The sequence below is a fragment of the Oncorhynchus mykiss genome, chromosome 8, assembly GCF_013265735.2.
Source record: "Oncorhynchus mykiss isolate Arlee chromosome 8, USDA_OmykA_1.1, whole genome shotgun sequence".
Taxonomy (NCBI): domain Eukaryota; kingdom Metazoa; phylum Chordata; class Actinopteri; order Salmoniformes; family Salmonidae; genus Oncorhynchus; species Oncorhynchus mykiss.
Genome location: NC_048572.1, coordinates 4056487 through 4065795, shown reverse-complemented (window position 1 = coordinate 4065795; position 9309 = coordinate 4056487).

The window sequence follows — 9309 nt, the reverse complement described above, 5'->3', positions numbered from 1 at the left end:
AGACAGTATGGGGTCCACTGGTATCTATAATGAGAGACGGTATGGGATCCACTGGTATCTATAATGAGAGACGGTATGGGGTCCACTGGTATCTATAATGAGAGACGGTATGGGGTCCACTGGTATCTATAATGAGAGACGGTAATGAGAGACGGTATGGGGTCCACTGGTATCTATAATGAGAGACGGTATGGGGTCCACTGGTATCTATACTGAGAGACGGTATGGGGTCCACTGGTATCTATAATGAGAGACGGTATGGGGTCCACTGGTATCTATAATGAGAGACAGTATGGGGTCCACTGGTATCTATAATGAGAGACAGTATGGGGTCCACTGGTATCTATAATGAGAGACAGTATGGGGTCCACTGGTATCTATACTGAGAGACGGTATGGGGTCCACTGGTATCTATAATGAGAGACGGTATGGGGTCCACTGGTATCTATACTGAGAGACGGTATGGGGTCCACTGGTATCTATAATGAGAGACGGTATGGGGTCCACTGGTATCTATAATGAGAGACGGTATGGGATCCACTGGTATCTATAATGAGAGACGGTATGGGATCCACTGGTATCTATAATGAGAGACAGTATGGGGTCCACTGGTATCTATAATGAGAGACGGTATGGGGTCCACTGGTATCTATAATGAGAGACGGTATGGGATCCACTGGTATCTATAATGAGAGACAGTATGGGGTCCACTGGTATCTATAATGAGAGACGGTATGGGGTCCACTGCTATCTATAATGAGAGACAGTATGGGGTCCACTGGTATCTATAATGAGAGACAGTATGGGGTCCACTGGTATCTATAATGAGAGACAGTATGGGGTCCACTGGTATCTATACTGAGAGACGGTATGGGGTCCACTGGTATCTATAATGAGAGACAGTATGGGGTCCACTGGTATCTATAATGAGAGACAGTATGGGGTCCACTGGTATCTATAATGAGAGACAGTATGGGGTCCACTGGTATCTATAATGAGAGACGGTATGGGGTCCACTGGTATCTATAATGAGAGACAGTATGGGGTCCACTGGTATCTATAATGAGAGACAGTATGGGGTCCACTGGTATCTATAATGAGAGACGGTATGGGATCCACTGGTATCTATAATGAGAGACAGTATGGGGTCCACTGGTATCTATAATGAGAGACGGTATGGGGTCCACTGGTATCTATAATGAGAGACAGTATGGGGTCCACTGGTATCTATAATGAGAGACAGTATGGGGTCCACTGGTATCTATAATGAGAGACAGTATGGTATCTATAATGAGAGACAGTATGGGGTCCACTGGTATCTATAATGAGAGACAGTATGGTGTCCACTGGTATCTATAATGAGAGACAGTATGGGGTCCACTGGTATCTATAATGAGAGACAGTATGGGGTCCACTGGTATCTATAATGAGAGACAGTATGGGGTCCACTGGTATCTATAATGAGAGACAGTATGGGGTCCACTGGTATCTATAATGAGAGACAGTATGGGGTCCACTGGTATCTATAATGAGAGACAGTATGGTATCTATACTGAGAGACAGTATGGGTCCACTGGTATCTATAATGAGAGACGGTATGGGATCCACTGGTATCTATAATGAGAGACGGTATGGGGTCCACTGGTATCTATAATGAGAGACAGTATGGGGTCCACTGGTATCTATAATGAGAGACAGTATGGGGTCCACTGGTATCTATAATGAGAGACAGTATGGGGTCCACTGGTATCTATAATGAGAGACAGTATGGGGTCCACTGCTATCTATAATGAGAGACAGTATGGGGTCCACTGGTATCTATAATGAGAGACGGTATGGGGTCCACTGGTATCTATAATGAGAGACAGTATGGGGTCCACTGGTATCTATAATGAGAGACAGTATGGGGTCCACTGGTATCTATAATGAGAGACGGTATGGGATCCACTGGTATCTATAATGAGAGACAGTATGGTATCTATACTGAGAGACAGTATGGTGTCCACTGGTATCTATACTGAGAGACAGTATGGTGTCCACTGGTATCTATAATGAGAGACAGTATGGTGTCCACTGGTATCTATAATGAGAGACGGTATGGGGACCACTGGTATCTATAATGAGAGACGGTATGGGGCCTGGCCTGGCCTGGCAACAATATCCGTGATTTGCGGATGGATTTGGGAGCAAGCAACGAGCGGACACGAGGAGAGCGGATCAGGAGATGTCTATCTGAGTTCAAGCACTACATTCTAAATCGCACCCTATCTAATACTTCACTAGTGCACTACTTTTGACCAGAGCCCTTTGGTAGTAGTGCACTATAAAGGGAATAGGGTGCCATTTGGAATAAAGCCTAGGGCTGTTTTTTCTCAGATTGACTCATAGACCAAAGCTGGGCTTGATTGATAAGAAACAGAAACGTATTGTATTTATCTGCACAAAAGACTGAAGTGGACAACGTTGACAAAGCAGAACATAGCCTAGATGTTATCATGGACAGCTGTCCTATACCTCCTCTTATCCCTCTCTTTTAGCTGTTGGTTCCCATTCATTTAAAGAAGTGAGGAAATTGGATATTCATTTAGAAGTGGGAAGGTTATAGAAGTGATACGACCATCTCCCATGACAGTATCAGCGTCTGATGAGTTACGTTTGTTTGAACGCAGACTTGGTGCTGATTGCTTAAAGACACAGGCTCAGGGAGGGGGCCTTTAAAACTGGAGCGAGACGGAACTAAAAAAGCTTTTGAGCGTAACTGCACAGATACGATATGAGCCACAGAACAACTGTGAATAATCAACGTTCTGAAACACTTCTCCCCTGTCTTCCTCATGGTACTGATTCCATTATTATCTACCATCCATGGAATTCCCCCAAGACTGGGGTGGGCGTGCGTGCGTGCCAGTCTGACTTCCACATAAAATAGGCCTACAAGTTCAGGTTTGTGTGGGAACACAGCCTCCTTAGTTCACCCACAACACCAAACTATACTCCTTGGTTACCCATAACCCTAAACTATCCTCCTTAGTTCATTACAACCCCAAACTATCCTCCTTGGTTACCCACAACCCTAAACTATCCTCCTTAGTTCATTACAACCCCAAACTATCCTCCTTGGTTACCCACAACCCCAAACTATCCTCCTTGGTTACCCACAACCCCCAAACTATCCTCCTTGGTTACCCACAACCCCCAAACTATCCTCCTTAGTTACCCACAACCCCAAACTATCCTCCTTAGTTACCCACAACCCCCAAACTATCCTCCTTAGTTACCCACAACCCCAAACTATCCTCCTTGGTTAATCAACAACCCTAAACTATCCTCATTAGTTACCCACAACCCAAAACATTTATCCTTGTTTACCCACAACCCTAAACAATCCTCCTTAGTTACCCACAACCCCAAAACTATCCTCCTTAGTTACCCACAGCCCCCAAACTATCCTCCTTAGTTACCCACAACCCCAAACCATCCTCCTTGGTTACCCACAACCCTACACTATCCTCCTTAGTTACCCACAACCCCAAACTATCCTCCTTAGTTACCCAAAACCCCAAACTATCCTCCTTAGTTACCCACAACCCCAAACTATCCTCCTTAGTTACCCACAACCCTAAACTATCCTCATTAGTTACCCACAACCCTAAACTATCCTCATTAGTTACCCACAACCCCAAACTATCCTCCTTAGTTACCCACAACCCCAAACTATCCTCCTTAGTTACCCACAACCCCAAACTATCCTCCTTAGTTACCCACAACCCCAAACTATCCTCCTTAGTTACCCACAACCCCCAAACTACCCTCCTTAGTTACCCACAACCCTAAACCATCCTCCTTAGTTACCCACAACCCCAAACTATCCTCCTTGGTTACCCACAACCCCCAAACTATCCTCCTTAGTTACCCACAACCCCAAACTATCCTCCTTGGTTACCCACAAACCTAAACTATTCTCCTTAGTTACCCACAACCCCCAAACTATCCTCCCTGGTTAATCAACAACCCTAAACTATCCTCATTAGTTACCCACAACCCCGAAACTATCCTCCTTAGTTACCCACAACCCAAAACATTCCTCCTTGTTTACCCACAACCCTAAACAATCCTCCTTAGTTACCCACAACCCCGAAACTACCCTCCTTAGTTACCCACAGCCCCCAAACTATCCTCCTTAGTTACCCACAACCCTACACTATCCTCCTTAGTTACCCACAAACCCCAAACTACCCTCCTTAGTTACCCACAACCCTAAACCATCCTCCTTAGTTACCCACAAACCCAAATTATCCTCCTTAGTTACCCACAAACCCCAAACTATCCTCCTTAGTTGTCCACAAACCCAAACCATCCTCCTTAGTTCTCCACAGCCTTAAACCATCCTACTTATGTCTTCCATAACTCAGCCTGCCGTACTATGCTTGCACTTCACTGGTTGTTGTCTTTCTCCTGCACACTGACAGACTGAGCCAGAGCATGACATTACCCCCTTTCCTTCTCCTCCTCCTCCCCCTTTCCTCCTTGGCCACCCCAGTTCCTCTCCCCCTGCCAAAGCCTACTCGTAAATCAGTAGAGAAATGCATATTATTTGCTATCAAACTTTCCCAGCTGTTTGGAGCAAAGCTCTGATGAGTAATGACCAACAGAAATAAACTGTCATGCTCAAAGCATCGTTCAGACACACGTGTCTGTTGGCAAACAGACACGTGAAAACACAGCGTGAGCTTCGAAAGTAACAAGAGCCTTGAAATTAAAAAAAATAAAAAGCCTTGAGGCTTATCTGTTGCAGAGAGACTTTTAACCAAGGGCCATATGTTCAAAGTCATACAGGCCAAACGGAGAAAAAACAGCTCTACGACTAGATTCACTGTAACACAACCAGGATGGTGACGGAACTGTACTTGTAATGACTACATAATACTGTCATGACTAGCCTGGTTGCCAGTCTACGTAATACTGTCATGACTAGCCTGGTTGCCAGTGTACATAATACTGTCATGACTAGCCTGGTTGCCAGTCTACATAATACTGTTATGACTAGCCTGGTTGCCAGTCTACATAATACTGTCATGACTAGCCTTGTTGCCAGTCTACATAATACTGTCATGACTAGCCTGGTTGCCAGTCTACATAATACTGTCATGACTAGCCTGGTTGCCAGTCTACATAATACTGTCATGACTAGCCTGGTTGCCAGTCTACATAATAATGTTATGACTAGCCTGGTTGCCAGTCTACATAATACTGTCATGACTAGCCTGGTTGCCAGTCTACATAATACTGTTATGACTAGCCTGGTTGCCAGTCTACATAATACTGTTATGTCTAGCCTGGTTGCCAGTCTACATAATACTGTCATGAATAGCCTGGTTGCCAGTCTACATAATACTGTCATGACTAGCCTGGTTGCCAGTCTACATAATACTGTCATGACTAGCCTGGTTGCCAGTCTGTTTAGCTTACATTCCACTCATTGTACTCCATGTCATTTGCCTTTGTCTAAACAGACTGGTACCCAGACTAGCCCATGACCTAATATGGGACTACAAATACTTCAACCCTATAGCGCATTCCACCGTCTGTCACCTATCCATCAATCCTCAATGTGTGTAGATACAGGTTGTTTTGTTGCCAAGTCCTTAGAGACGTCTGAATTATCATTAATATTAAATATATGTGAAAATATATCTACACTAAATGTATGTGAAAATATATCTACACTAAATATATGTGAAAATATATCTACACTAAATATATGTGAAAATATATCTGCACTAAATACAGTGCCTTGCGAAAGTATTCGGCCCCCTTGAACTTTGCGACCTTTTGCCACATTTCAGGCTTCAAACATAAAGATATAAAACTGTATTTTTTTGTGAAGAATCAACAACAAGTGGGACACAATCATGAAGTGGAACGACATTTATTGGATATTTCAAACTTTTTTAACAAATCAAAAACTGAAAAATTGGGCGTGCAACATTATTCAGCCCCTTTACTTTCTGTGCAGCAAACTCTCTCCAGAAGTTCAGTGAGGATCTCTGAAGGATCCAATGTTGACCTAAATGACTAATGATGATAAATACAATCCACCTGTGTGTAATCAAGTCTCCGTATAAATGCACCTGCACTGTGATAGTCTCAGAGGTCCGTTAAAAGCGCAGAGAGCATCATGAAGAACAAGGAACACACAAGGCAGGTCCGAGATACTGTTGTGAAGAAGTTTAAAGCCGGATTTGGATACAAAAGATTTCCCAAGCTTTAAATATCCCAAGGAGCACTGTGCAAGCGATAATATTGAAATGGAAGGAGTATCAGACCACTGCAAATCTACCAAGACCTGGCCGTCCCTCTAAACTTTCAGATCATACAAGGAGAAGACTGATCAGAGATGCAGCCAAGAGGCCCATGATCACTCTGGATGAACTGCAGAGATCTACAGCTGAGGTGGGAGACTCTGTCCATAGGACAACAATCAGTCGTATATTGCACAAATCTGGCCTTTATGGAAGAGTGGCAAGAAGAAAGCCATTTCTTAAAGATATCCATAAAAAGTGTTGTTTAAAGTTTGCCACAAGCCACCTGGGAGACACACCAAACATGTGGAAGAAGGTGCTCTGGTCAGATGAAACCAAAATTGAACTTTTTGGCAACAATGCAAAACGTTATGTTTGGCGTAAAGGCAACACAGCTGAACACAGCTGAACACACCATCCCCACTGTCAAACATGGTGGTGGCAGCATCATGGTTTGGTCCTGCTTTTATTCAGCAGGGACAGGGAAGATGGTTAAAATTGATGGGAAGATGGATGGAGCCAAATACAGGACCATTCTGGAAGAAAACCTGATGGAGTCTGCAAAATACTTGAGACTGGGACGGAGATTTGTCTTCCAACAAGACAATGATCCAAAACATAAAGCAAAATCTACAATGGAATGGTTCAAAAATAAACATATCCAGGTGTTAGAATGGCCAAGTCAAAGTCCAGACCTGAATCCAATTGAGAATCTGTGGAAAGAACGGAAAACTGCTGTTCACAAATGCTCTCCATCCAACCTCACTGAGCTCGAGCTGTTTTGCAAGGAGGAATGGGAAAAAATGTCAGTCTCTCGATGTGCAAAACTGATAGAGACATACCCCAAGCGACTTACAGCTGTAATCGCAGCAAAAGGTGGCGCTACAAAGTATTAACTTAAGGGGGCTGAATAATTTTGCAAGCACAATTTTTCAGTTTTTGATTTGTTAAAAAAGTTTGAAATATCCAATAAATGTCGTTCCACTTCATGATTGTGTCCCACTTGTTGTTGATTCTTCACAAAAAAATACAGTTTTATATCTTTATGTTTGAAGCCTGAAATGTGGCAAAAGGTCGCAAAGTTCAAGGGGGCTGAATACTTTCGCAAGGCACTGTATATGTGAAATTATATCTACACTAAATATATGTGAAAATACTGTTCTATTACTGTGTTTTCCTCACTCTCATCTTCCTACTTAAATGCAGCTGTTGATAAGCCTTATCTCTTTAATAAGATCACACACACACACACACACACACACACACACAATTTATTGTTGATATATCTCTTCTGTAGTTCATTACTTAAATCTGAAACCCGTGATTCTATAGGATTCAAACTACTGGGATGTATTTTTCCTCTAAGTGAGATACTGTATCTCACATCATGGAAATTATTTGTTTGTTGTGTGTGTGTGTGTGTGTGTGTGTGTGTGTGCTACAAATATCCAGCCAACCTGTGCAGAACTCCTGTATAACAACATAATTGAACAGTGACTGTCCTCTTGTGGACATTATAGTGAAGTTCTCACTCAGAAAATCAAATATTTATGCAAAATCTCGTTCTCACTCAGAAAATCAAATATTATGGCAAACGCTCCAGAGACCACAGGAGGCTGCTGAATGGAGGACGGCTCATAATAACATCAGGAACGGAACAAATTTTGTAATTTTTTTTCAACTTTATTTAACAAAGTAGGCAAGTTGAGAACAAGTTCTCATTTACAACTGTGACCTGGCCAAGATAAAGCAAAGCAGTGAGACAAAAACAACAACACAGAGTTACACATAAACAAACGCACAGTCAATAAACACAATAGAAAAATCTATGTACAGTGTGTGCAAATGTAGAATTGTAGGGAGGTAAGGCAATAAATTGGCCCTAGAGGCGAAAATAAATAAATATAAATAATAACAATTTAGCATTAACACTGGAGTGATAGATGTGCGGATGATGATGTGCAAGTAGAGATACTGAGGTGCAAAAGAGCAAGAGGATAAATAACAATATGGGGATGAGGTAGTTGGGTACGCTATTTACAGATTGGCTATGTACAGGTACAGTGATCGGTAAGCTGCTCTGCCCGCTGATGCTTAAAGTTAGAGAGGGCGATATAAGACTCCAGCTTCAGTGATTTTTGCAATTCACTTTAGTAATTGGCAGCAGAGAACTGGAAGGAAAGGCAGCCAAAGGAAGTGTTGGCTTTGGGGATGACCAGTGAAATATACCTGCTGGAGCGCGTGCTACGGGTGGGTGTTGCTATGGTGACCAGTGAGCTGAGATGAGACGGGGCTTTACCCAGCAAAGACTTACAGATGACCTGGAGCCAGTGGGTTTGGCGACGAATATGTAGTGAGGGTCAGCCAACAAGGGCATACAGGTTGCAGTGGTGGGTAGTATATGGGGCTTTGGTGACAAAACGGATGGCACTGTGATAGACTACATCCAGATTGCTGAGTAGAGTGTTGGATGATATTTTGTAAATGGCATTGCCAATGTCAAGGATCGGTAGAATAGTCCGTTTTACGAGGGTATGTTTGGCAGCATGAGTGAAGAAGGCTTTGTTGCGAAATAGGAAGCCGATTCTAGATTTAATTTTGGATTGAAGATGCTTAATGTGAGTCTGGAAGGAGAGTTTACAGTCTAACCAGACACCTAGGTATTTGTGGTTGCCCACATATTCTTAGTCAGAACCGTCCAGAGTAGTGATGCTGGACGGGCGGGCAGGTGTGGGCAGCGATTGGTTGAATAGCATGCACTTAGTTTTACTAGTGTTTAAAAGCAGTTGGAGGCCATGGAAGGAGTGTTGTATGGCATAGAAAGCTCATTTGGAGGATAGTTAGCACAGTGTCCAAAGAAGGGCCAGATGTATACAGAATGGTATCGTTTGCGTAGAGGTGGATCAGAGAATCACCAGCAGCAAGAGCGACATTGATATATACAGAAAAAAGAGTACCGGTGGTGGTTATGATATCATTTAGGAACTTGAGCATGGCTGAGGTGCAC